Genomic DNA, 24,994 nt, shown 5'->3' on the forward strand with positions numbered 1-24,994 from the left:
TGTAAAATGAGAAACTCTATCTATAGTTATGCTACGACGTATGAGTAGCTCATGTGCTGTCAGACAATTAAGCTGGATGTAATTTTACTTTCATTTGTACTGGTCTCAACAGCGGCGTTTTGAAAAGTTTGCTCCTTTAATCAGCTAAGGATTTGATCATTTTGCTTCCCTTTGAAAGCCTTTCAGGAGAAAGGGTTTGAAAGAATACGAAGGAAAATGAATAAGGGAAAGTATTTTTAACTTTCCAAAGGAGTATTAAATAGTAGAGATTAAAGAACAGAAGATCTGAAACAACTCGATGGTGTCTTTTCAAGTGAACATGAGTAGGTTTTGCACATTCACATATGCCCTACAGGTGCATTTGTCCACCGGACCCTAACCAAATTACAAATTGTGTGGTTTACTATAAAATGAGTTGAACAAGTTCAGTCTCTTGTAATCATAGAGGTACTGCAAGGGTCATCTAATCCAACCCTCTTAATAACGGACAGTACACTCACAATACTTGCTGCAATTGTTTTGCCACTGGAGCAAACTGAGATGCAAAATGCTTGATATTTACCACTGGCATTCCTGGAGCAATCATCACCATACCTTGCCCAGAACCATGAAAAATAACTTATAGTTCAATATAAATCCATCTTTTCTTGCTTCTGGGCAGATATTGGCTTGCAGCGCTTGAGAGGATGTTGACCAACGATGAGATAAATAGTAAGAACATAAAATCATAAGGGGGAAATAATTGTGCAGGGAAATGAACGAGGGAACTGTGTTTCTTATGTGTCAAAAGACCAGCACAACAGGTATCCTGGTGTAATTCCCATGTAACAAAAGGTTAAAACGTAAATAAAGGATTTTTACCTCTCATTGTGGACTGTTTGTCTGGAATTCATTGTTGCCTCAAACAGCAATAGTCTGAATTGATTACTTATTGATGACTGGTGAAATTGGGCAATTTTTGATGGTTGTGGGGTCCTTGAAATGTACCAGTAAATGTCCAAATTTCTTTGGGGTACCTGCCAAATTTAATATCATTGTTGGCTTGATAGAAATGAGGTTGAAGTTTGGACATTAGCTATGCCAAAAACATCTACTTGGCCTTGGCAAATGGAAGATTTTTTTAAAAAAATATCTCTCTCTGGCCTAGTAATGACAAGAACTAACAGTAATATCAATATTTGAGTGTTTGACATTTATTGTAACATATAGTCGAGCACAGTTTAAATCACAGCTGAGAATGTTCAAGAACTTATTATGACAAGACATTGAATTTACTGGCCAGATTTTTTGAGGGAAAGGTGTGTGTGCCAGAGATCCACATTTAAACTTTGGATTGTTTTGCATTTTCCGTTCAGGTCACAAATACCTCCCACTTCTGTCTCCATTTTGTTCTTTTGTGAGGACCTTGTTAACTTTTATAAAGAGAAAGCTCGCCAGATCATCCTGACCTTTCCAAATCTACCTCTCCCTCCTATTCTTTCTCTCTCTTTTATTTTTCGAGTATGCTTTCTCCCCCACTCCCACTACCTTTCTTAGACCTTTGCCTTGACCCCAGTACGCCCAGCTTGTAAATGCTATCAGAACCTTCTCAAGCCTTCTTCAAAGGATGCAAATTTCTTCCTTTTCTCACCATTCATCAGTGCTTTGAAATATATTGAAACCACTAACCACAACTGCTTGCATGTTATCTTCTTCTTCTTTATTTGTCAATGTAGCTTTCAGAGTTATGAATTTTGCATTGCTTAATAAAAGCCATATGTTTCCGTAACATTTGTACTATGCAGTGTTGCATCTTAGGGCCAAACTACACGTGAAATGGAAGATCTGGGATTAGGTCTCCTAGTACAGTATTTTCTTTTTTACTGGGTTTTTTTTAAAAAAAGTTCTGGAAGAAGAGGGATGGTTTGGAACTTTGGACTGAGAACATAAAGTAGAGGAAAGGGGTCCCAAGCCAGTGCAAACTATCCCCTGGTGGCACTATTAACTGCAGAGGAGGAAATATACAGGTTCTGCCTATCCCACACCACCCTGGCTGCAAGTAGCAGCTCAGGAGATGAGGCTAATTTGCATCAGATAATGGGAATGGTGAGGGGTGAACTTTCCTCCCTGCCACCACAGCTCTAATGTGATTGAATCCTACTCAGAAATAGTGAGTGTCTGGAAGCACTCTCAGAATCCAACTTCAGCTGGCATATATAGCTGTTATGGATGCAGGGCAAATAACATCTCAGGAAGAATATTAGTTTCTATGCTTCACTTTCACTTTAGAGACTATGAACATATGAAATCAGACTACTTAAAAGCACAACTTCAGGCAATACCAATGAGACGGAAACATGGAAGGTGCCTAAAGAAGCCAGGCTGGCTATCTAAAGAACTTTTGACTGAGTTAAGATTTAAAAGGGATATGTACAAAAAATGGAAAAGGGGGGAAATCTCCAGAGAGGAATTCAAACATATAGCCAGCACGTGTAGAGACAAAGTCAGAAAAGCTAAAGCACAGAATGAACTCAGGCTCGCTAGAGAGGTTAAAAGCAACAAAAAGGGCTTTTATGGGTATGTCCGTAGCAAAAGGAAAAACAAGGAAACAGTGGGGTCACTCAGAGGAGAAGATGGTGAAATGCAAACAGGGGACAGAGAAAGGGCAGAACTCCTCAATGCCTTCTTTGCCTCAGTCTTCTCCAAGAAAGAAAACAACGCCCGACCTGAAGAATATGGAGCAGATGATTCAGCAGGGGAAACACAGCCCAGAATAAGTAAGGAGGTAGTACAAGAATACTTGGCTAGTTTAGATGTATTCAAGTCTCCAGGGCCAGATGAACTACATCCAAGAGTATTAAAAGAACTGGCAGAGGTGATTTCAGAACCACTGGCAATAATCTTTGAAAATTCCTGGAGAACAGGCGAAGTTCCAGCAGACTGGAGGAGGGCAAATGTTGTCCCTATTTTCAAAAAGGGGAAAAGAGAGGACCCAAACAATTACCGCCCAGTCAGCCTGACATCAATACCAGGAAAGATTCTAGAGCAGATCATTAAGCAAACAGTCTGTGAGCACCTAGAAAGAAACTCTGTGATCACTAAAAGTCAGCATGGGTTCCTGAAAAATAAGTCATGTCAGACTAATCTGATCTCATTTTTTGACAGAATTACAAGCCTGGTAGATGAAGGGAACGCTGTGGATGTAGCCTATCTTGATTTCAGCAAGGCCTTTGACAAGGTGCCCCATGATATTCTTGTAAAGAAGCTGGTAAAATGTGGGCTAGACAATGCTACCATTCAGTGGATTTGTAACTGGCTTACTGACTGAACCCAAAGGGTGCTCATCAATGGCTCCTCCTCATCCTGGAGAGTAGTGACTAGTGGGGTGCCACAGGGTTCTGTCTTGGGCCCAGTCTTGTTCAACATCTTTATCAATGACTTGGATGATGGGCTTGAGGGCATCCTGAGCAAGTTTGCAGATGACACCAAATTGGGAGGGGTGGCTAACACCCCAGAAGACAGGATCACACTTCAGAATGACCTTAACAGATTAGACAACTGGGCCAAAGCAAACAAGATGAATTTTAACAAGGAGAAATGTAAAGTACTACACTTGGGCAAAAAAAATGAAAGGCACAAATACAGGATGGGAGACACCTGGCTTGAGAGCAGTACATGTGAAAAGGATCTAGGAGTCTTGGTAGACCACAAACTTGACATGAGTCAGCAGTGTGATGCAGCAGCTAAAAAAGCCAATGCAATTCTGGGCTGCATCAATAGGAGTATAGCATCTAGATCAAGGGAAGTAATAGTACCACTGTATTCTGCTCTGGTCAGACCTAACCTGGAGTACTGTGTCCAGTTCTGGGCACCACAGTTCAAGAAGGATACTGATAAGCTGGAACGTGTCCAGAAGAGGGCAACCAAAATGGTCAAAGGCCTGGAAACGATGCCTTATGAGGAACGGCTTAGGGAGCTGGGTATGTTTAGCCTGGAGAAGAGAAGGTTAAGGGGTGATATGATAACCATGTTCAAATATATAAAAGGATGTCATATAGAGGAGGGAGAAAGGTTGTTTTCTGCTGCTCCAGAGAAGCGGACACGGAGCAACGGATTCAAACTACAAGAAAGAAAATTCCACCTAAACATTAGGAAGAACTTCCTGACAGTAAGAGCTGTTCGGCAGTGGAATTTGCTGCCAAGGAGTGTGATGGAGTCTCCTTCTTTGGAGGTCTTTAAGCAGAGGCTTGACAGCCATCTGTCAGGAATGCTTTGATGGTGTTTCCTGCTTGGCAGGGGGTTGGACTGGATGGCCCTTGTGGTCTCTTCCAACTCTATGATTCTATGATTCTATGATTCTACTGGTACATCTTCCTGACTGGCAGTGAGTCTCCAAGGTCTCAGGCAGAGGTCTTTCCCAGGTCTGCTAGCTGAGCAGCTGTGATATGGAGTTGCCAGTTAGTGAACTTAGAACCTGGTGTGTGCAAAACATGTATCTTGCCAATGACCGACTAGCCTTCCCCCAAACTGCAGGAGAATTCGAGTCCATGGAGTTAACAACAGCAGAGAAGGCAATAGGAGCTACTTTGTCCCCGCAGCAACTCAACTCAAAGTCAGGGCTGGAGAACCTGTGGCCCTCCAGATTTTGCTGGCCTCCAGCTTCTATCAGTCCCAGCCAACTTGGCCAATGGTGTGGGATGATGGGAGCTGTGGTCCATCAATATTTCGAAGGCCACAAGTTCCCCATCCCTGCTGTGGCATAAGCGAAAGCAACTCCAGTGTGCATGAGGTTAGCCTTGCCCTTTGTGGCTAGTCATAAATGAGATCACCATTGACTCATGCACCAACCTTACCATCACAGAGAATGGGGTAAGAAAATAGTCCAGGATTTTTACATGGTTTGGTGGGTGTCTATTTATAGCAAGACTGGTGAAGTGGGCTTTGCCATAAAACACAGCCATGCCATATATATGGATCAGCTGAATCCATGTGGTAGTAAAGCGGGGAAATACCTTTTAAAAGTTGGACTATTGTTTCGGAAAGATATCTAAATCTATGTCAACCTTTTGGCTCTTGAGATATCTGGAAAACTTGCAAAATTAAGTTCTCCCATGAGAAACATAATCCTTCTTTGATTCAGAGAGGCCAATAAAAATACCACAAAGCAGTCTGTTTTGCTTTCTTCTCCTAACTGAAAGTACAAAATGAATTAAAACTTCCAAAGTGTTTAGATCTTTCTTTCTTTTTCAAATATCCTAAACTCTACCCATATTAACATGTTTGATCTAGGCAGCTGACATCATGAGAAGATGATTCCCATTAATGTCAAGCACCAGATCATGATCTATCCTCACCAACCTCAGTATTTACAATATCAAGCAGGGTGAGGTGGGGGGATAGATCACCCTAATCAGAGAGAATATCACCCTAAACCATTTGCTGGCACCCACAGTCCTTTTATCAATATATGAGTACCAGCACTTTGGTTTTGAAAATATGCATGCATCACACACACACAGCCATCAGGGGTGTACCTAGGGGTTGGTTAGGTTGGCCCCCACCAAGGGCGCAGGCCCAAAGGTGTGCAAAAATCTTACTTCTTCAAGCTGGTTCAGAATAGCTAGAAGCCCACCCATCCACGTGCTTCCCAGGCTGCTCCTCTGCTCCTCTGGGCAGCCAGAGAAGGTGCACAGGCTCCCTGGGCACATCAGCAGAAGAATTGGTCACTGGTGTGGGCCATTGCATCAGCCCTGCAGGGTACCCTCCCCAGTCAGCCAGTGGTGCTAATAGAAGTGTAAGTGGAGTGTCCAGTAGAGCTCAGAGGGAAGAAGACAGAGAGAGGGTGAGAGTTGCAGGAGGAGGGAAAGGGGAGGGAGGGAGGAGGCAGAAGGAAAAGCAGTGAGCAGAGGGAGACAGGAAGATGGGCGGACAGAGGAATCATAGAATGGAAAGGGACCCTGAGGCTCATTCTAGTCAGGGCTGTCTTAAGCATGTGCGGCGCCGGGGTGCAAAGATCTGCCAGGCGTCCCCTCCCGCCAGGTTGTCCAGTCCCAGGCATGCAGGAGGGCAGAGCCGGCCAGCTGCCTCAGCGTCTCGCTGGCTCAGTCGACCCCGAACTCGTGGTGCAGAGCCGCCCACAGCAGAAGAGCGCAACGCGGTGCTGCAACCAATGGACGGGCTCTTCCCCGGACTCAACTCTTGGGCCTGGGACTCTCAGCCTGGCGTCCCTGAGAGTACAGCGCCCGGGTGCCTTGCACCCCTAGCACCTATGGGTAAGATGGTTCCTGCAATGCAGGAATATGCAGTTGTCCCATACAGGGATCAAACCTGCAACCTTGGCATTATCAGCACCAGGCTCTAACCAACTGAGCTATCCAGGAGGAGGAGGGGAGGTGGAGCGGAGCAGACCCAACCTCAATGGACACAGAGGAAGTCACAGGGCAACAAATAGCAAACTTTTTGAGTTTCTGGTCCACGGTCTCTCCTGGCTTCAGAGGCACTGATGCTGCTCCTTGCCAATGGTGCGAGAGACAGGTGGGTGCTCACCAATACATCTTCTTGCCAAGGGCAGAAGGGAGCCTAGGTACACCTCCGATTGCCAAACCTTGAAGAATCAAAGCACAGACTTTGGCTGGTAATTAGGGAGTCCCATTTTACATTTGGAGAGCTGCCAGGCAGCCCTGTTTAGGGAAGCTTTTAATGTTTGATGGATTTCTGTATTTTAGTGTTTTGTTGGAAGCCGCCCAGAGTGGCTGGGGGAACCCGGCCAGATGGGCGAGGTATAAAAAATATATTATTATTATTATTATTATTATTATTATTATTATTATTATTATTATTATTATCATCATCTAAAGGAGTCTTGATTTGAAGGGCTGTCCAGTCCAAATCTGGATTAAAAAATAAAAAGGTAGTGCAGTGGCCCTGAAGTTTGCCCATCAACTGTTAGCACCTCACCAGCAAACTGGGCAGCCACAGTCTTCCCCTTCTATTTGAATTATAGTTGTAAATTCTAAATTTGCATCTACAGTGGTGCCTCGACTTACGAATTTAATCCGTTCCGAAGGCACCTTCGTAAGTCGAAAAATTCGTAAGTCGAAAAACGCCATTGGAGATGCGATTTCCCATAGGAATGCATTAAAAACGGGAAAATTCGTAAGTCAAAGCAACCCTATCTAAAAATCCGTAAGTCGAAAAATCCCTATCTAAAACCGCCACGGTTTTTTCCCGGATGTCGAGACATTCGTAAGCGCGTGGCCATTACCCCCATTCGTAAGTCGAAAAATTCGGTTGTTGAGTCGTTCGTAAGTCGAGGTACCACTGTATACATATAAATTAGCATATGTACATTTTATGTAAACCTCTGTCCTCTTTTGCTCTCTTTAATGGTGATGTGAAGCCTTCCCTCTTGGTTAGTGGGGCTTGGGGATCCTGAGAGAGGCCCTAAGAACCTGGAGAGGAAGATTTAAGCTTGGAGGAGACAGTCCTTCAGAAATTGCAGGTTCAGACACTTAAATGCTTGGTGGATAACCATCCGCACCTTGAACTGAGCACAGGAACCTAGCTAGAAACCAGTGCAGCCAAGGAAGTTCCCTACCTCATGAGGAGGTGAGCAATTGCATTTAGTGGGGTGAGGATTCCATATTTTCCAGCCAGCCAGAACAAATTCTCGCCAGTGTTCCTTAAAGGGCACATTTTATATTGGCTGCAATAATGGTCCGAGTTCAGAAAAGTCTGTTGTTCAGCTTTCCCTCGCAGCTCCTGCCATTGTGCCATCTGTTTAGTTTTAAAGCAGAGGTAAAAAATCACAAAATGAGATCCTTTGTGCATCATTATAGCCAAGTGGCTTGATATCTTGGCAGCCTGGTTAGCCAGACTTTCATCCCACTGTACCCAGGGATCCAGCAATGTGATAGTCTTTTGAATATAGGATTTCCACTTTCCTGTCAGAGAGGAAAAAACAACAGATTTTAATAAAGGTGGATTGAACCTGATTAAAACCAAAGCTAGGAAGTCAGTGTGTTTCTGTTGAAACTATAATGGATTTTTTTTCAGACTTAGGAATTTTACCGAATTCTGGACCCCCTAAAATTGTAAAAAAATACATTATTATTCACACTGATTATTCATAGGGGAAATTCCTGTCCCACACGGTGCTGTGACCTGGAACCTTCTGTAAAAAATGTGTCATTGCGGCTTGAGAAAAACGGTTATAGGTACCAGAAAAAAGGTGTCAAGACCTGTGGAAAGTGAGTCACACAGCAGAAATACAGGAACTGTGCAGGCTGAGGGAAAGCTGTGGCAGCCTAGATATGGCTAACAGAAGTTAGGTTTCTACCTAACTTCTGTTAGCCAAGTTAGCTAAAGCCAAGATTACTAGGACCTATACAGTGTTGATGATAAGAAAAACCCCAAGGTAAGAGACACAACCTTGCCCCACTGACTCTTCCTATCAGAGAAATCCATTAATGTTCCGGGGTCATTATAAAGGCATATTAGCTGCATAGCAACTGTGCTTAGTTGCTGAATTAGACCCAGTACGTGTGATCTCAAGACATCCAAAGGGTGGCAACATGAGAACAGGCCTTCTCTGCAGTGGCTCCCTGTCTGTGGAATGCTCTCCCCAGGGAGGTTTGCCTGGCGCCTTCATGATACACCTTTAGGTGCCAGGGAAAAGGGTTCATTTTTAAACAGGCCTTGGGTTGATTTGATGGACATCCTATGCCCTTTTTAAAATGTAGTGTGGGTTTTTTTTGGGGGGGTTGGGTTGTAGTTTTTATCTTGATTATATATTTTGTGGTTTTATATTTTGATTTTGTTCTGTGAACCGCCCTGAGACCTCCAGGTATAGGGCGGTATATAAATTCAATAATAGTAATAATCTCAAAGCACTGCTTTGCCCAAATTGCAGCCTTTGTCAGTGGTACTGAGCTGCAAGTTTTCTTTCTTCTTGGCTATCCTGCATTAAATAAGGGACGCGGGTGGCACTGTGGTCTAAACCACTGAGCCTCTTGGGCTTGCCAATCAGAAGGTCGGCGGTTCGAATCCCCGTGACGGGGTGAGCTCCCGTTGCTTGATCCCTGCTTCTGCCAACCTAGCAGTTCTAAAGCACATCAAAGTGCAAGTAGATAAATAGGTACCGCTCCAGTGGGAAGGTAAATGGCATTTCCATGCGCTGCTCTGGTTTCGGTGTTCCATTGCACCAGAAGCGGTTTGGTGATGCTGGCCACATGACCTGGAAAAACTGTCTGCGGACAAACGCCAGCTCCCTCGGCCTGTAAAGCAAGATGAGCGCTGCAACACCAGAGTCATCTACGACTGGACTTAACTGTCAGGGGTCCTTTACCTTTACCTTTTTTATCCTGCATTAGCAAGCATGCTAAGAAAAAGGTTCTAGTTACAGGTAGGTAGCCGTGTTGGTCTGACGTAGTCGAAACAAAATAAAAAATTCCTTCCAGTAGCACCTTAGAGACCAACTAAGTTTGTCATTGGTATGACCTGAAGAAGTATCTGAAGAAGTGTGCATGCACACGAAAGCTCATACCAATGACAAACTTAGTTGGTCTCTAAGGTGCTACTGGAAGGGATTTTTTATTTTGTTAAGAAAAAGGTGTTGTTTTTTATTATTATTATTTTCATATGTACAAAACAAAACAAAAGAATAAGACGAACTCCAGGTGCCAGAAATGTATTTTATTATAATAAACTAAATTTCTAATAGACAAAGTTTCTAAAACCTGGAGTTCTTCTTCCTCGTTTTTTGACTGTTAGTGGTGCTATCCCAGTTTGGTGGTTGGTTTTTTTTTTTGTCATGTGACCATGGATTGCTTGCTTACTGTTGGGGAAAACATTTCATCGTAATTATCAAGTAGAATAAGAAATTGAAAGGGGAATTTACTGGGGTGGGGTTAGAGCATACACCAGCAGAGCCATTCCAGCACCTGCCCAATTTCAACCTTAGCCCTGCCCTGCTCTCCCCCTGCCCAGGTTAGTGTTAGGAGAGCATCAGAAGAGAGGCTCCTCAGCTCTGCTCTGCCACCCAGGCTGCCTCTGCTTCTGCGTAGGCATGCCTAAAATGGATATGGGAGGATTAACATTTCACAACATTCCTCTCGTGTTATTTTCTTTTTAAATTGCCACAGATCTCTGGCAATCTCTAGCATGGATCTCATTCAAACATCTCTTACATCTCTGGTCACAATTAGTACTTGCCCACTTTTTTTCCTTTTTCCTCATGAGTTTAGTAAGGATGCCGGATTCATAAAGTCTCTTGTTTTATAGAAAGAGTGGAAATATTACCACAATATGTGTCAGGTCTTAAAGGAGGGGCCACCTTCTGAGGGTGCTCCCACCGCTGGTGTTTGAAGCCAAGTATGCACGACATTAGCCACAATCCATATTTATCCTGTTGTTTCATAAGGAATACTGCTAATCAGGGCTTTTTTTTCTTCAGACAGAACTTACCAGAACTCAGTTCTGGCACCTCTCATGTGGGTGCCATTGCCATTATAAGAGAACAAGGAAGGCATTCATGGTGAGTTCCGGCACCTTTATTTTTCCAGAATAACTGCACTGCTGCTAATTGATGAGTTTTGAAAAAAGATACATTCCCTTTGCCGTTAAGCTGAGGTGTGTATAGGGAAATGAAACAGGTAATGCACACCAGGTGAAACTCTCCTACCCCTCTCTGGCATGAACAGCAATATGCAAACGTTACTTGAAACAGGGGGGAAATGACCTCACCACAATTTAAGCTAATAATGGGTGCATAGCCTGAGTCAGAGATTTGTCACTGATATCTTTTACCTGTTCAGACAGTCTCATTTGCATGCCAGGGATTATTGTTGCCCTGGGAAGAGGAAAAGATTGTCCCATGATCATTGTGGCAATATCTTCTTAGTCCAACTCTCATCACCATTCCCCACTGGCCATGCTTGTCCAACACCATCTAGAGGTCCATCCATGCTTCAGTCCAATAGTTATCTATTGTGGATGTAGCACAGGCCTTGAAATCCATCATTTCATCGTCTGGCAAAAGGGTGTGATGTTCTTGACATCCCACACACAGAAAGAGGCTGTTGAAACTGTGTGGCTGCCAGCAAGAATTTTGGAATGAATCCTGTCCCCACTCAGTTGTTTCCACTGACTTCACTGAAGCATGATTTCTTTCATTGTGTTCGCTCCGTGCAACTCTCGCTGAGCCATCCATGGAAGTCTCTGCAAGTCAACCTAGGAAGGGGAGGTGGTCCTGAACACAAAGAGGCTAGTATGAAGTTATTTGTGCAAATCAGTGATAGAAAGAAACTTCTCCAGCCTCTGAAGTCCCATATGATTCATCTCTTGCAGCAGCTTTTCATCACCCTGCAATTTTTATATTGTTTTTAGAGAGATTTGGCTTTTAAATCAATGGTTCTGCTAACCGGGTGGAAGAAGGCAGGCCAGCATCCACAGCTTGCACACACAAGAGCTTCTTTCTGTGTTCAAATCTTAAAGGAGGAAATGCTCAATATGCACATTTTTGCAGCATCTAAACGTTTTGTGCAACTCCAGCACGGATCAGAAGGATACATGTCTTCGGTCCCACATAGACTCTCTGGCTTTGACAAAGGTGTGTATAAGGTGGGTTTTCTTTCATCATTCCTTCCCCAAATCTTTAGGAAGCAACAGTAGTGTACAGTAGTGTACCAGGTACCTGGTACCAGGCAGAGGGCCTTTTCGGGAGTGGCGGCCTCCCCGTGGAACGTCCTCCCATCAGATGTCAAGGAAATAAACAACTACCTGACTTTTAGAAAACATCTGAAGGCAGCCCTGTTTAAGGAAGTTTTTAATGTTTGATGTTTTATTGTGTTTTTAACATTTTAACATTATGTTGGGAAATGGGAAACCCAGCCAGATGGGTGGTGTGTGTGTGTGTGTGTGTGTGTGTGTGTGTGTATCTTGTATCTGCAAGAACTCATCATGACAGCTCCACAATGCCATCTCCAAGAACAGTTCAAAAGTGCAGGCACTTCTCTCTCTCTCTCTCTCTCTCTCTCTCTCTCTATATATATATATATATATATATATATCCAAAAATATTGTTGCCTGCAGTTAAAAGTTACCACTACATCACATCACTGTTGTTTCTTAAAAGATTTCTATGTGCACACTTCCTCTGCGCTAATCTGCCACAAACAACAGTAAGACATGAAAGCCTTGTTATCATCTCACGTCACTAACAAGGAAGGACCTTCAGGTACCTTGGTGCTCTGACACAGGAAATCATGGCTTCTGCTCTGCTAAAAGTTCCCAGTGCTACACTTTCCCACTTTCCCACATTCCCCATCCACTACTCCACCAACAAACAACTAAAAACCGTAATATTGAGAGAAGCCCTCAGCAAACTAGGTTTCCTCACCTAGGCTGAAACTTCAATCAGCTGAGGGTGTCTTAGCTGAGAGCCAGTGTGGTGTAGTGGTTAAGAGCGGTAGACTCATAATCTGGGGAACTGGGTTCGCTTCCCCGCTCCTCCACATGCAGCTGCTGGGTGACCTTGGGCTAGTCACACTTCTCTGAAGTCTCTCAGCCCCACCTACCTCCCAGGGTGTCTGTTGTGGGGGGGGGAAGGAGATTGTTAGCCGCTTTGAGACTCCTTCAGGTAGTGATAAAGCGGGATATCAAATCCAAACTCTTCTCTTCTTCTTCTTCTAAACATGTCTGTCTCTATTACTTTGCTCTATGAAGGCGAGGTGAGGATTTGCTGCCCGCAGCCTTTGAATTAGATCAGTAAGGAAACCAGCATTCTGGGACATACCTGAATCTCACTGCAAGCGCACAGTGGACACTGGTCCAGTCCTGTGAATGCAAATTTCCCACACAGTGGCCCTGCCTGGAATGCGGCAGCTTTTAACACCATAATTTAGGGCTAGCCCTTCGAATGTAACAACCAGACTAATAAGCCCCCAGTGTATCAAGTGCACTCAGACTGTTCTGCTTTCAGCCTTTATTGGTTTGGGATTTTCCAAAGCTCTAAGCTGCTTGATCAAGACCACATGAGACCGCCGAAGTGTCAAAGGATATCACTGGCAACATCCCAGTAACAAATTTTTCCTCCTTCCTTGCATGGTCCATTTAATTGAACACCCATATCAGTGGCAGATGCATTGCAAAACACATTTTTCACTTTTATGTCTCTCTCTCTCGTGTCCCTTTTATGAAAGTTGTAAAGTTATATGCTTAAGAGACTTTGGCTAAAATGTTTTATTGTGAAAATTGATAACATTTACTTTGCTGGAGCTGGGGCAAAATGTTCATATTGTGGACAGACTCTCACGTTATGACTTTTTTTTATTAATGTTCCTATTGTTTACAAGCTATAGCCAGATGCTGATTTGAAATGCACTCTTGGAAGATGAAAGACTTTCTACTGACACAGGCATATGAGTTCTGCTCACTTCAGCACCACATAGCAGGTACCTGTTCAATTCTTGGCAAGGCTGTTCCATCTATGACATCGGATGCTTCCCCCCCCCCCCCCAATTTTGCACCAAAGATGCTGGATTCTAGCAATTTGAAAGGCTTGGTCTGATCCTCCAAAGTTCATTTGGCTAACCTCTCTTTCCACAATGTTGGCACCAGTTTGAGAGGACCTCACACTAGGAAAAACACAGGTCTGTGTTTGTACGACAGCAACATTCCCATTGACGTCAATTAGGTGTGGCTATGAACATTTGGGACTTGGCCCTATGTGCTCCTTTTGAAGGAGCCTCTGCTTACAAAACATTGGGTGGATTTCATGAGATGGAGAAAGCAAACAAGGAATCCCCACCTTTGTTTGGGCTAAAATGTTCCTCTGCAACTTTTGAATCTTTGTGCAAGGATAAAAGTGAGGCTCAAGGTTGGAAGTAAGTCAAAGGCAGAAACACACAATTCTTTTCCAAACAATCTACAGCAACATATTGTGTTCAGTCGCAGTTTGGCTATTTCCTACCCTGCTGTCATTATTTATTCTGCGGCTCAGTAGTGGAAAGTGGGTGTTGTGGTTTGGGGGGCATTGAGGCTAGGAGCTCAAACCCCATCACACTCCTAGTGATGGGAGCGTGCTTGGGCTAAACTGAGCTCCCAAGTGCATTTGGAATTAACCAGGCTATTTTCTGCTTGTTTAAGGGAATTGCTTGATTTGTTCAGCCCAATTCTAAACCAAAATAAATCACCAATCTTATACTAGGAGGCTTGCCTGTTGGAATTACCCGGGCTTTTAAAGCTGAGGGTTGAGTGTGGGGAAAGGTGGAGTCTTCACAGAAACATGGGGAAATATATAAGCAATCTTTTCCATATGGGGGAATAAAGATAAGTCTGTGAGTAAAGCAATCAGAACTCCAGCATCAATCTGCAGTCATCCAACTAGACTGCATGGTTTTCAGGTTTATTCTCTCACAATAAATTCCTGGTGTTCTTTTTTTAAAAAAAGATAAAAAGCACATTCATTTCTATGACTTTTTGCAACACAGGAGAAATCTCTTCCTGCCTTCCACTCCAATAGTATTCAGTTATTCTGTGGATAGGGAATGAATGGATGGATGGATGGATGAATGAATGAATGAATGAATGAATGAAAGAAACTTTATTTGCATCAGCCATTGGCCATAGCAACAAAAGAACATTGCAATATACACAGAACAGGAGAAAAGACACTGCCAGTGGTTGGGCAGCCTGGAATGGACAATAAAAGAGGGGTGATAATCTCGTTCCTCGGGTCTTTCTAAAGAGAAGGGCATGCACCACCAATTCAGTGCTGCCATCTCCGCAGGGACATAAGTGTTTTTCATGTGGAATCTGTTGGAATCGTCCCTCAAGTACAGCCGAGGGCAATACATTCAGTCTTGCGAGGGTAAAGGCACGCCTATATTTTGGAATTGCTAGATTATACAGATAGGGTGCCAGAGAATCAAGGTGGGAGGATGGGAAATGGTCATACCATGGGCAAAATTTCCTTGTTGTGACCAAGTTGTTCTGACACTCAATATCATTTGTTGTTGTTTAGTCATCTTAGTTGTGTTCGACTCTCTGTGACCCCATGAACCAGAGCATGCCTTGGAAACTCTCACTTTCTTCTCAAAGCTTCTCATTTTATGTCCATGGAGTTTTCTTGGCAAAATACTTGAGTGGTTTGCTAGTTCCTTCTCCAGGTGGATCACATTTACTCTAAACTCTCTGCTATGACCTGTCCGTCTTGGGTGGCCTTGCACAGCATAGCTCATAGCTTCTTGGAGTTATTCAAGCCCCTTCGCCATGACAAGGCAGTGATCCACGAAGGGGCAACATCATTTAGGTGTTGGCAGATTAGACTGTTTGCTTTACTATGACCCACAGTGAGTAGCTGTTGTGGGGATAAACCGCAAGGGTGAAGTTTTTGATTGACAGTTTTAGACCAGGCACTCTTGTAACAGTCTTGTGGCACTAGGGATATTAGACCGGGGGGATTTGAGTTTAGGTGGAGCCAGAAGTTGAATGTCCTACGCCAGATCCGTATTTCTACCGAGGGGGGATTGGCTTCTAGGTGCAATGATGTGTTTGGGACACAGAGTGGTACAGAAAAAAATTGCCTTAAGAACTTTGATTGGACAGCTTCCGTAGATCCAAGGTTAGTGCCAGTCCAGATCTGAGCCCCATATAATAGCTGTGCTAGGGGTTTAGCTGTGGATAGGGACTTGCATGGCACGGCCCTGGACCCTGCAGTTCCCTTATAATAAACACACGGACATGAATGTTTAGGTTAATGGGATAAAATAGGCCGCAACTTTATTGGCCATGCCTCCCAGCTATCCCGATTGGTCAGCAGGGGAGCGTGATGCGGCCAGGAGTCCTTATGATGCGGCGGGCATCCCTCCACCCACAGCTAGGTCACTGGGAGGTCCCGGATGCCCACCCGCAATGCCACCCCCTCGGGGAAGGGGAGTGGACATATTTGTTAATGGGATGACCTTTTCAAGATGGATCCACTGCGGGACAGATAACTGGAGACCCATGTCATTTTATTGTCTCACTCATTTGTAACATGCAGCACCCTAGAATAATACACGTATGTTGAGAGTATTACAAAACAGATAAGTATCTTAGAAGGAATTTATTGTACTGTGTGTTAATCCCATCCTCACAGTACATGATGTATCCACAGCCTCCTGCCGAGGGAAATAAAATGCACAACGTTTTTAGGCTAAGCTCCATTCCCAAAGCAATTAAACTGGCTGTTGCTAATTAATACAAATGTCCTTAATACATACGAGACCCCTGACATGCATCTTAGCTCAGGAAACAAAGGTGCGGGGGAGGAAAAACCTCATCTCGTGAATGAAGACTCCAAAAATACAAAATATTTTCAGAGCATACTTTCCATTTATCTCATCCTCTCTGGGGGGCTTTAAAAAAAACCTCTCTTTTTTCATCTGCTTCTTTTGGCTTTTAACCTTTAAAGCAGGGACATGGATTGTTAGCTGTCCCAAACCAGAAATGGTGTGGCATGGAAGATCACCACATTGATGTTGTACCCGCCATTTATAAAATATCCTCTTGATGGTTCTACAAACAAGCTTATCTCATGCTGTATTTCTGCCAGAATTATACTGGTCAATCTGTTCAGATGGGAGGGATTCTGGTGGGCAGGGAGACATGTAAGGTACAGATGACTGGAGCTCAGAAATTACTATTGTCACTGGACCTCGAATCTCTGGTAACTTAGTTCCTAATTCTTTGTTAAGGATCCTTGCTACCCACCCCACATAATTGATCACAAGACACTGCACATGCGCATCATTTGAATGGCAATGCCCATCAGCTTTGAGGGCCCCTGGTCCCCTCAAATATTTGAGGGGCGTCGAAAGGATGTCAGTCCGTAGGAGTTGGTTACTACAGTAGATGTGTACCTGAGGCTGAAATGAAAGGGCATTTGTTTCTGCTGTATTTTTAACAGACCGGCTGAACATATTCTCTGAATACCAGCTCAGTATTGAAAAGGCTCATAGGGTGCTTTGAATAAACATTCACAATTTTATTAGTAGAACATATGATAGACAAGGATATATACAATTTATAACATGCAGAAAACAATATGTACAAACAAATCGGAGAGGGGAGCTGAGGGAAGTTTCGGGAAGGTGGGGGAGGGAGGGTGGGAGGGGAGGGGAAGGAATAAAAAGTAGGGGAAATGTAATTGATTATATTGAGTGATCATTTGTTTTGTTAAGTTTGTTCAATAAAATCTTTTTTTTTAATGGCTCATAGGGCAGTCAGTGTACCACCATAATTAGACTCTGAACTGACAACACTAATTGCCTGCTTTGTACATTGCTGTCTTGAGGAAGAGTAAGTTTAAGCTATGGCATTGCTAGTCTAGGAACTCACACAATACTGGATTCATATTTTCCCTGATACAATCCAAGATGTTGTGGATAAAAGAAATGTTGCTTGTTTTTCTAAAGCCTAAGGTTTTGAGCTGTAGAGGGAAAAGCAGACTTTCTATTTAAAAAAAATCATGTTGCTTTATGCACTAAATAGATGGGCAGACAGAGCAATTCTCTCTCTCTCTCTCTCTCTCTCTCTCTCTCTCTCTCTCTCTCTCTCTCTTTCTCTCTCTCTCTCTTTCAGCAAGCGGAGGCTTTATGTTTAAACTCTGATTGCTTAAAACTTCTTGGTACTGAAACAGGGGCTCTGACTAGCTTTGGGACATGTTATTGTTGAACTAAATCTGAGGTTATTCATTTCCTAAATATTGTTTACATGATCTAGCAGCCTTCATTTTAGACCATGAAATATTTTTGACCATGAAATTGTGCTAGCAACAACAGAGACCACATCGGAAACAGATTTTGCATCTCAGGCTATTCGTTTTGCTTTCAGTTCTAGTTCCATATATCTATATATATCTATATATATCTATATATATCTATATATATCTATATATATCTATATTCAGTGCAGCCAAGCTGTGCTAGTTAACTTTTGCTGAATTCTACCAACTCATCACACAAGTGAATCTGGCACCTTCACTGTACAGCTTTTGTTGAATGCTGAAGACACACCTCTTCAGCCTGACCTTTGACAATTGAGATGTATATTCTTAGGAACCACCCTATTCTTGTGTTTGTAGTTTGCTTTAAACCAGGCATCCCCAAACTGTGGCCAAGTTGAGATGTATATTCTTAGGAACCACCCTATTCTTGTGTTTGTAGTTTGCTTTAAACCAGGCATCCCCAAACTGTGGCCATCCAGATGTTTTGGCCTACAATTCCCATGATCCCTAGCTTACAGGACCAGTGGTTAGGGAAGATGGGAATTGTAGTCCAAAACATCTGGAGGGCCGAAGTTTGGGGATGCCTGCTTTAAACTGTTAATGTTGCATTTTAAATCATTGTGACCTGCCTTGGGACCTTGGGGTGAAGGGCAGGTAATAAAGTAAAATAATCAGTGTTCCTGTTATTTAAATCTTCAGTGGGATGTTGAAGCTGCCTGCCTGCCATTAGCTCCCTCAGCCGCCCTACAGCTAGGGGGACGGGGCAGTGGTGAGGCTCGATGCAACACACCCTGCCCCAGCTCGCTTGCCCAATGGGCGGCTTGCCTCACCCTTGGGAGGAGGGGACACACAACGCTCCAGGTGCCTGAGCGGCTAGCTGCGCCACTGCCTGGCACCTGTTTCTCTTTCCCCTTCCCGACTGTTCATTTTCCTGCCTGCTGATATTCCAAAGACTTTATATAGTCTGTGTTACAGATGTGTATTCTCCCCCCCCCCCCCCGGTTATTCATATGAAAAATTCTTCACAGATGCCTAACTACATTGCAACATATAAACAAACACATGGTTGTGAAAGAATATCACAGGATATTATGTAGCCCCTTCTTACATGTGATGGGTTATTTTATTATATAAATTGCACTTCATCAAATCTCAGTTTTTCATTTTCCTTCCTTTATGAAAATGAGTATAATTTTAGCGCATGCGTAAATTTACTGCATTTTTTATTATATATATATATATATATATATATATATATATATATATATATATATTACAACTTAGCGCTTGAGCTAGAGCTGGAGTTCATAAAGTTCATTTGGAAAACAAATTTGTCTAGCTCATAATGCCTGGTTGAATTATAAATTGCCATTTTCTCCAGAAATTCTTCCCTAGCTCAGCATACAAGGTTCTGCACATGTGCTGTCAAGCTGGCCACACTGCTTTGTAGGCAGATGCAGAGAACTTCTTTCATGTTAAGCCTTTGCTCTCAAACAGCCGTCGTTTGCTGTGAATTACATGACCAGACTAATATTGCATACAATGCGGTGTGTTCTGAACACTCAACTAGGCTCCAGGAACTAATTTTCAGTCTTCCCACCCCCATGCTTTCCCAGTTGACTTAGAAAACTCCCAAAGCCAACCCACAGAGGTCCTCAGTGGGTTTTTACTACAAGAGGTCCTCCTTTGGGTCTTATACTTCAAGTTCCAAACATATGTCCTCTGCAATAACCACTCTTCTACTACTAGGGACAGAATATCATTATTATTTGTTTCATTTATGAATTGCTTACCATGAGGCATCCCAAAGCCACTTACAATATAATAGCATATCCGGTGTGTGTGTGTGTGCTATATATGCTATTACATATATAAAATCAATTTGAACAATTGCATATATAAAACAGAGAGAAAGAGAAAGTTTAAAGCAACGACAGCACATACATAAAATCCAATACAGACACTAACTGGGACAAAGAGCTTCATGTAGAAGGCTTGTTGAAAGAGGAATGTCAGTAGCAGATACAAAACAACAATAGGGAAAGAGCCTCTCTGATATATAATTGACAAGAGGACATTGCTCTTGTGAAACATGGGGTGTTCTTCGGGGATCAGACATTTCAGATTACACCAGCCCCTTATTTTGCAGAAATCCACTATGTAGAGTACCGTAGACTCCTCACAGCTGCTAGGTTAAATGTCCTGGAATTGGCGGTCTTGTTGGGAAGGTACAGGGGAGTCCCATATGCCCAAAGATCTTGCCATTGTCCCCTGGGAGTGGTTGAGTCAACTGAACATATTCTTTTGATCTGCCCATTCTATGCAGATCTTAGACAAAAAACTTATAGCTCCACTCCTATGCCAAATTATCCCTCAAGCCAGAGAAAGACAGGTTTTGTTTTTGCTGAACAAGTCTACTGGAACAACAGCCTCCTTGGTGGCCAAATTTCTTTTTCTGGCCCTTAAGCGCCGTAAGGTTAAAATTGCCAGCATTGACATGGGTCTAAATGTATAGCCTATTTCTTATTGTCGGTTTAAGTTTTAAGTTCCTTTAGATGTTTGATGTTTTAATTTTTCTATGGATAAATGTTTATTTCTGACTGACGGTCGAATAAAGTCTGATTGATTGATTGATTGATTGATATATAATTGGAGGGAGTTCCAAAAGGTATTTGCTGTCACACTTAAGATTCCATTCTGACCATACAGAATGGACCTCTGGTAGGATGGTATCTGCAGGATGCTGTCTCCTGCAGAATGTGTTGCTCAGTTGGGTACGTAGGGGATAAGATAAAATTTTGGGTGTTTTGGTTCCAAGCTCTCTGCTTTTGTATACCAGTACACCTTTTTACACCTTGAACCTCTATCCTAGTAGCCAGTTGGCAGCCAGTGCTATTCTTTCAGGAGCAATAGTCCACCCCAGTGAGTAGTCAAGCCACCACATTTTGCACTAATTGCAGCTTCCAGGTCAGTCTTAAAGGCAGCCCCACATACAGCACATTTGACTAATCTAATGTAATTGTTGTATAAATGCTATACAGTCGTACCTCGGAAGTCAAACACCTGCAAATCGAATGTTTTGGCTCCCGAATGCTGCAAACCTAGAAGTGAGTGTTCCGGTTTGCGAACGTTCTTTGGAACCTGAACATCTGTTGTGGCTTCTGTAGCTTTCGATTGGCTGCAGGAGCTTCTTGCAGCCAATCAGAAGCCGCACCTGGGTTCCCAAATGTTTTGGAAGTCGAAAGGACTTCCAGAGCAGATTCCATTCGACTTCTGAAGTACGACTGTATCTGTGCACTGTGTGACCAAGCAAGTACCAAAAGGTCCTATTAGTTAGCACTTGTAACATCATTAATGATGAGAAAGAAAGTCTTCTTCCCCATAAGCCGCTCTTTCATTGACCTTTTTTCCTCATAAAAATGTAGGTACTTGGTGGCAGTGTGTTATGAGCAACATGTATTTTTTTTTTAATCCTCTGGAAAGTCCCTAAAGGGAAAGAGGTCACAAGCTTTCATGATCTTAACACAGAAATTATTTGAATAACAGACACACATTGTCTTCAAAGTGCTGTAGTTTTAACGCCACGCTCATTTTTGTTTGCTCAGTTAAGGTGATTTCATTTGTGGTTTGAAAATATTTGTAATAAGAAGCCTAACTGTACTATGTTGAACAGCACAACTGATAAGGGTGTTTATATCCGTTTCCAAGTTTGGTTTAATTATGCTTTCAGATTCTTTGTTTCTGCTGAAACAGGTAAAGAAATTGAGGGAACTGGCAGTCTTGAACCATGACCAATAACATGATCTCCAGAGCGCTGGCATGGAAGGGAATTTTTGCAGATCACAAATCTGCAAGACACATGTTGGTGTTTTCCAAAAATATGTCATTAAATAGCTGGAAGAATCCTTATTTATGTTAAGAAGGCTTGTACTACAAGGCTGAATTATAAAATGAGCACATTTCAAACAACAGTTTTTTGTTTAAAGAGAAGTGGTAAGCTTATGAGAATGAGAACCTGCTGTTTGGAGGGGGGGGAAACCTCCTTAAAACAATTAACTTTCAGATAAAACCAGTTGTCATCTTTCTGTTTTAGCTCATCCTTTGTCCTAGAATGCCATCTCGAATCTTCAGCTGGAAATAGCATTATGAACACTAGCTGCTTTTTCCCAGACATACAATTTTAACTCAATCCCTTGCTATGAATTATCTCATCGTTCTCCACTGCGTATTCCACTTGTGCTTAAATTAGAGCGTAATAACATTTGGACATAGCCAAACTTTGCCCGCCTAACACTCTCTGGTGCTTATATGTTAAAGTGAGGGCTGTGCACCTGATCCGGCTGAAGCCTGAGTCCCAAACTGAATCGAGCCAATTCAGGGGGGACCCAATTCACGGAGGACCAGGAATTGCTAGAGTCTGGTTGAAACAGCCCCAGATCACCACCCAAAGTAATCCAGGGGTGTCTGGGAGTGGCACATTGGTCAGAAAGGAGAGGTAGATGTTGGACAGGAAGAAGGAGAAGCAACAAAAAGCAAAAGAGAGTATGAGAGGCTTACCTGACTGGCTGTGTCTTCCCATAAGAAGGTAGAGATGGGGGTGGCTGCCTTTGGATGTGGACTGTAAGAAACTATCGAGGCATCTCTCTATTAGCTGTGGCCGGCAAAATTCTTGCAAGGATCTTAGCAAACCATCTCGTAACAATATCCAAGGTGACCCTTCCTGAATCCCAAAATGGTTTTCGGCCTTCTAGGGGGACAGTGGACATGATTTTCACCACTTGACAGCTTCAATAGAAATGCAGAAAGCAAAACCAACCCCTGTATATGGCGTTTATTGACCTGACTAAGGCTTTCGACACTGTAAATCGTAATGCCCTGTGGACTGTCCTTCTGAAAATTGGCTGCCCAGATAAATTTGTAAACATCATTCGGCTCCTCCATGATAATATGACAGCAACAATCGCAGATAACAATGGCTCTCAAAGTGAACCATTCACAGTGGGATCAGGTGTTAAACAGGGTTGTGTTATTGCCCCAACTCTATTCATTATTTTCATTGCCATGATCCTACACTTTGTTGAAGGGAAATTCCCCACCGGAGTAGAAATCATATATCGAACAGATGGAAAGCTCTTCAATCTGAGCTTCCATAGTATCAGACCTGACAAAATTAAGTGTATACATTATATAGGCAAATTTAAACATTGGCAGATAGTAGTTCACATTTCTACCTTGCAGTTTTGTAGTAAAAGAGAACTATTGTTTTTCAGGCCAGTTTTAAAAACACATAACTGATATTCTCCTTGGAGGATTTTTCCCAGCTTAAACATACCATGACTTCTCCACACTTTTAAAAAGTAAAAAAAACAAAACCTAAACTGAACTAAACTAAACTGAAAACTTGTTTTGTTTTTTCTTAAATGGGTCAACAGTGCAAGCCTTTCTAAAGCTTTGTCATTGCAATGGAAAATATTTGTTAATACTGCAACAATCTGGAAAGTGGTTGAAATTCAAGATTCTCTTGAATATTTGGGGGAAATTAAAGACGTGCAAAGATTTTATTTTATTTTTACCAAGGAAAATGCATCCTTTTAGGGTGGAATTGCAATTTACTTTTACTGATGGCAAAGATTCAATGTCTAAAACTGTAACTGATTAGAAGGCAGCACAACAGAGAGCACAGAATTATTTCTTAATTGCTTGGATCACTGGAAAACACTGAAAGCCAATTTAGAGGGGACGGTTTTTAATAAATTAGAGAAAGCATCACTATGAAGGCCATTTCTGAGACACAACTTCTGTTATGAAATAAGTACTATACTTATATAAATGTACTTACAGAAATAGGTGGGCTTTTACTTAACTGTGAAGTTTTTTCTTACTGGAAATTTTAGTTTGAATATGTTGACAATTTGGGAAGATCTGGGTCAAAATTATTTGGATGAACTTTGGTTTGGTAAACAAAAAACCAACTAAAAGGTTCACAGACGCAAAGTTGGTTTTCCCTAGATGATCTCAACAACTAGGCAAATTCATATGTGGTCTGGTCCTAGACCTTTTCAGATACAGTATATTAATAAGATTTGAACTCTGCGAGTGGTCACCCTGGAATCTAATGCCTAGATAAGCAATTGAGTACTACATGGTTCTTTAAATGTCATTCAGTTTAAATGAATAAATTAAGCAATTTTAAATATACTTGTGCATATATGCTTCTTCACTTTGACTGATTATGTCTGCCCCCAGTAGCCTCTTGCACCATAATATTTCTGGCAATGAGCTTGTCCTAAACATTTTCAGATGTATTGCAAGACCACCACCCCCATTTTATTGGCCTGGCTTTTCTTCATTCAAGTTCTTAGGAAATGCAATGTGTCAAGACCTGGTCAAAAAAGCCAAAGGTTCTGTATGGTAGCAAAGCCTGAAGTGGCCAGGAAATGCATATTTGGATCATAGTCATTGCCAATACAAGCTGTGGCAGCTATGGAAAGGCAAATTATATGTTAGGGATCATTCAGAAACGGATTGAAAATAAAGCTTCCCGTATCATAATGCCATTATACAACCCAATAGTGAAACCACTCAAGCAACTCCTTACTGGGGAAAGTTTGCAACACTTGGGGTGGGGGTTAGTTTGGAAAGAAGTGAATAAGTGGAACATTATAGAAGTGTATAAAATTATATATGGTGTAGAGAAAGGTGGACAAAGAGACTCCCCCCTTCTCCCATAATACTAGAACCTGGGGGTCATCCAATGAAGTTGTATACTGTTCAAGATAGATAAAAAGAAATACCTTGGTTGCCGAATGCCTTGGAACTTGTACATTTCGGCTCCCGAAGAATTGAAAACCGGAAGGGAGTGGGTTTTCAAACGGTTTTTAGAAGCCAAACATCTGGTGCGGCTTTGCGGCTTCCGATTGGCTGCAGGATGCTCCTGCAGCTAATTGGAAGCCGCACTTTGGTTTTCAAACAGTTTCGGGAGTCAAACGGACTCCCGGAACCCATTCTGTTCGAGAACCAAGGTACAACTGTACTGCTTCACACAGTGCGTAGTTAAAAATATGGAATTTGGACATCTATTAAAGGGGTTTAGAAAAATTCAGAGGAGGCAGTATGCCTCTTAATACTAATTGTTGAAAGTGCAACTGGGGAGAGTGCTATTGTGTTCATGTCCATCTTGCGGGCTTGCCATGACATCTACTTGGCCACTGTGAGAACAGGATGATGGATTAGATGGACCTTTTATAT

The sequence above is a fragment of the Zootoca vivipara genome, chromosome 10, assembly GCF_963506605.1.
Source record: "Zootoca vivipara chromosome 10, rZooViv1.1, whole genome shotgun sequence".
NCBI classification, from domain to species: Eukaryota; Metazoa; Chordata; class Lepidosauria; order Squamata; family Lacertidae; genus Zootoca; species Zootoca vivipara.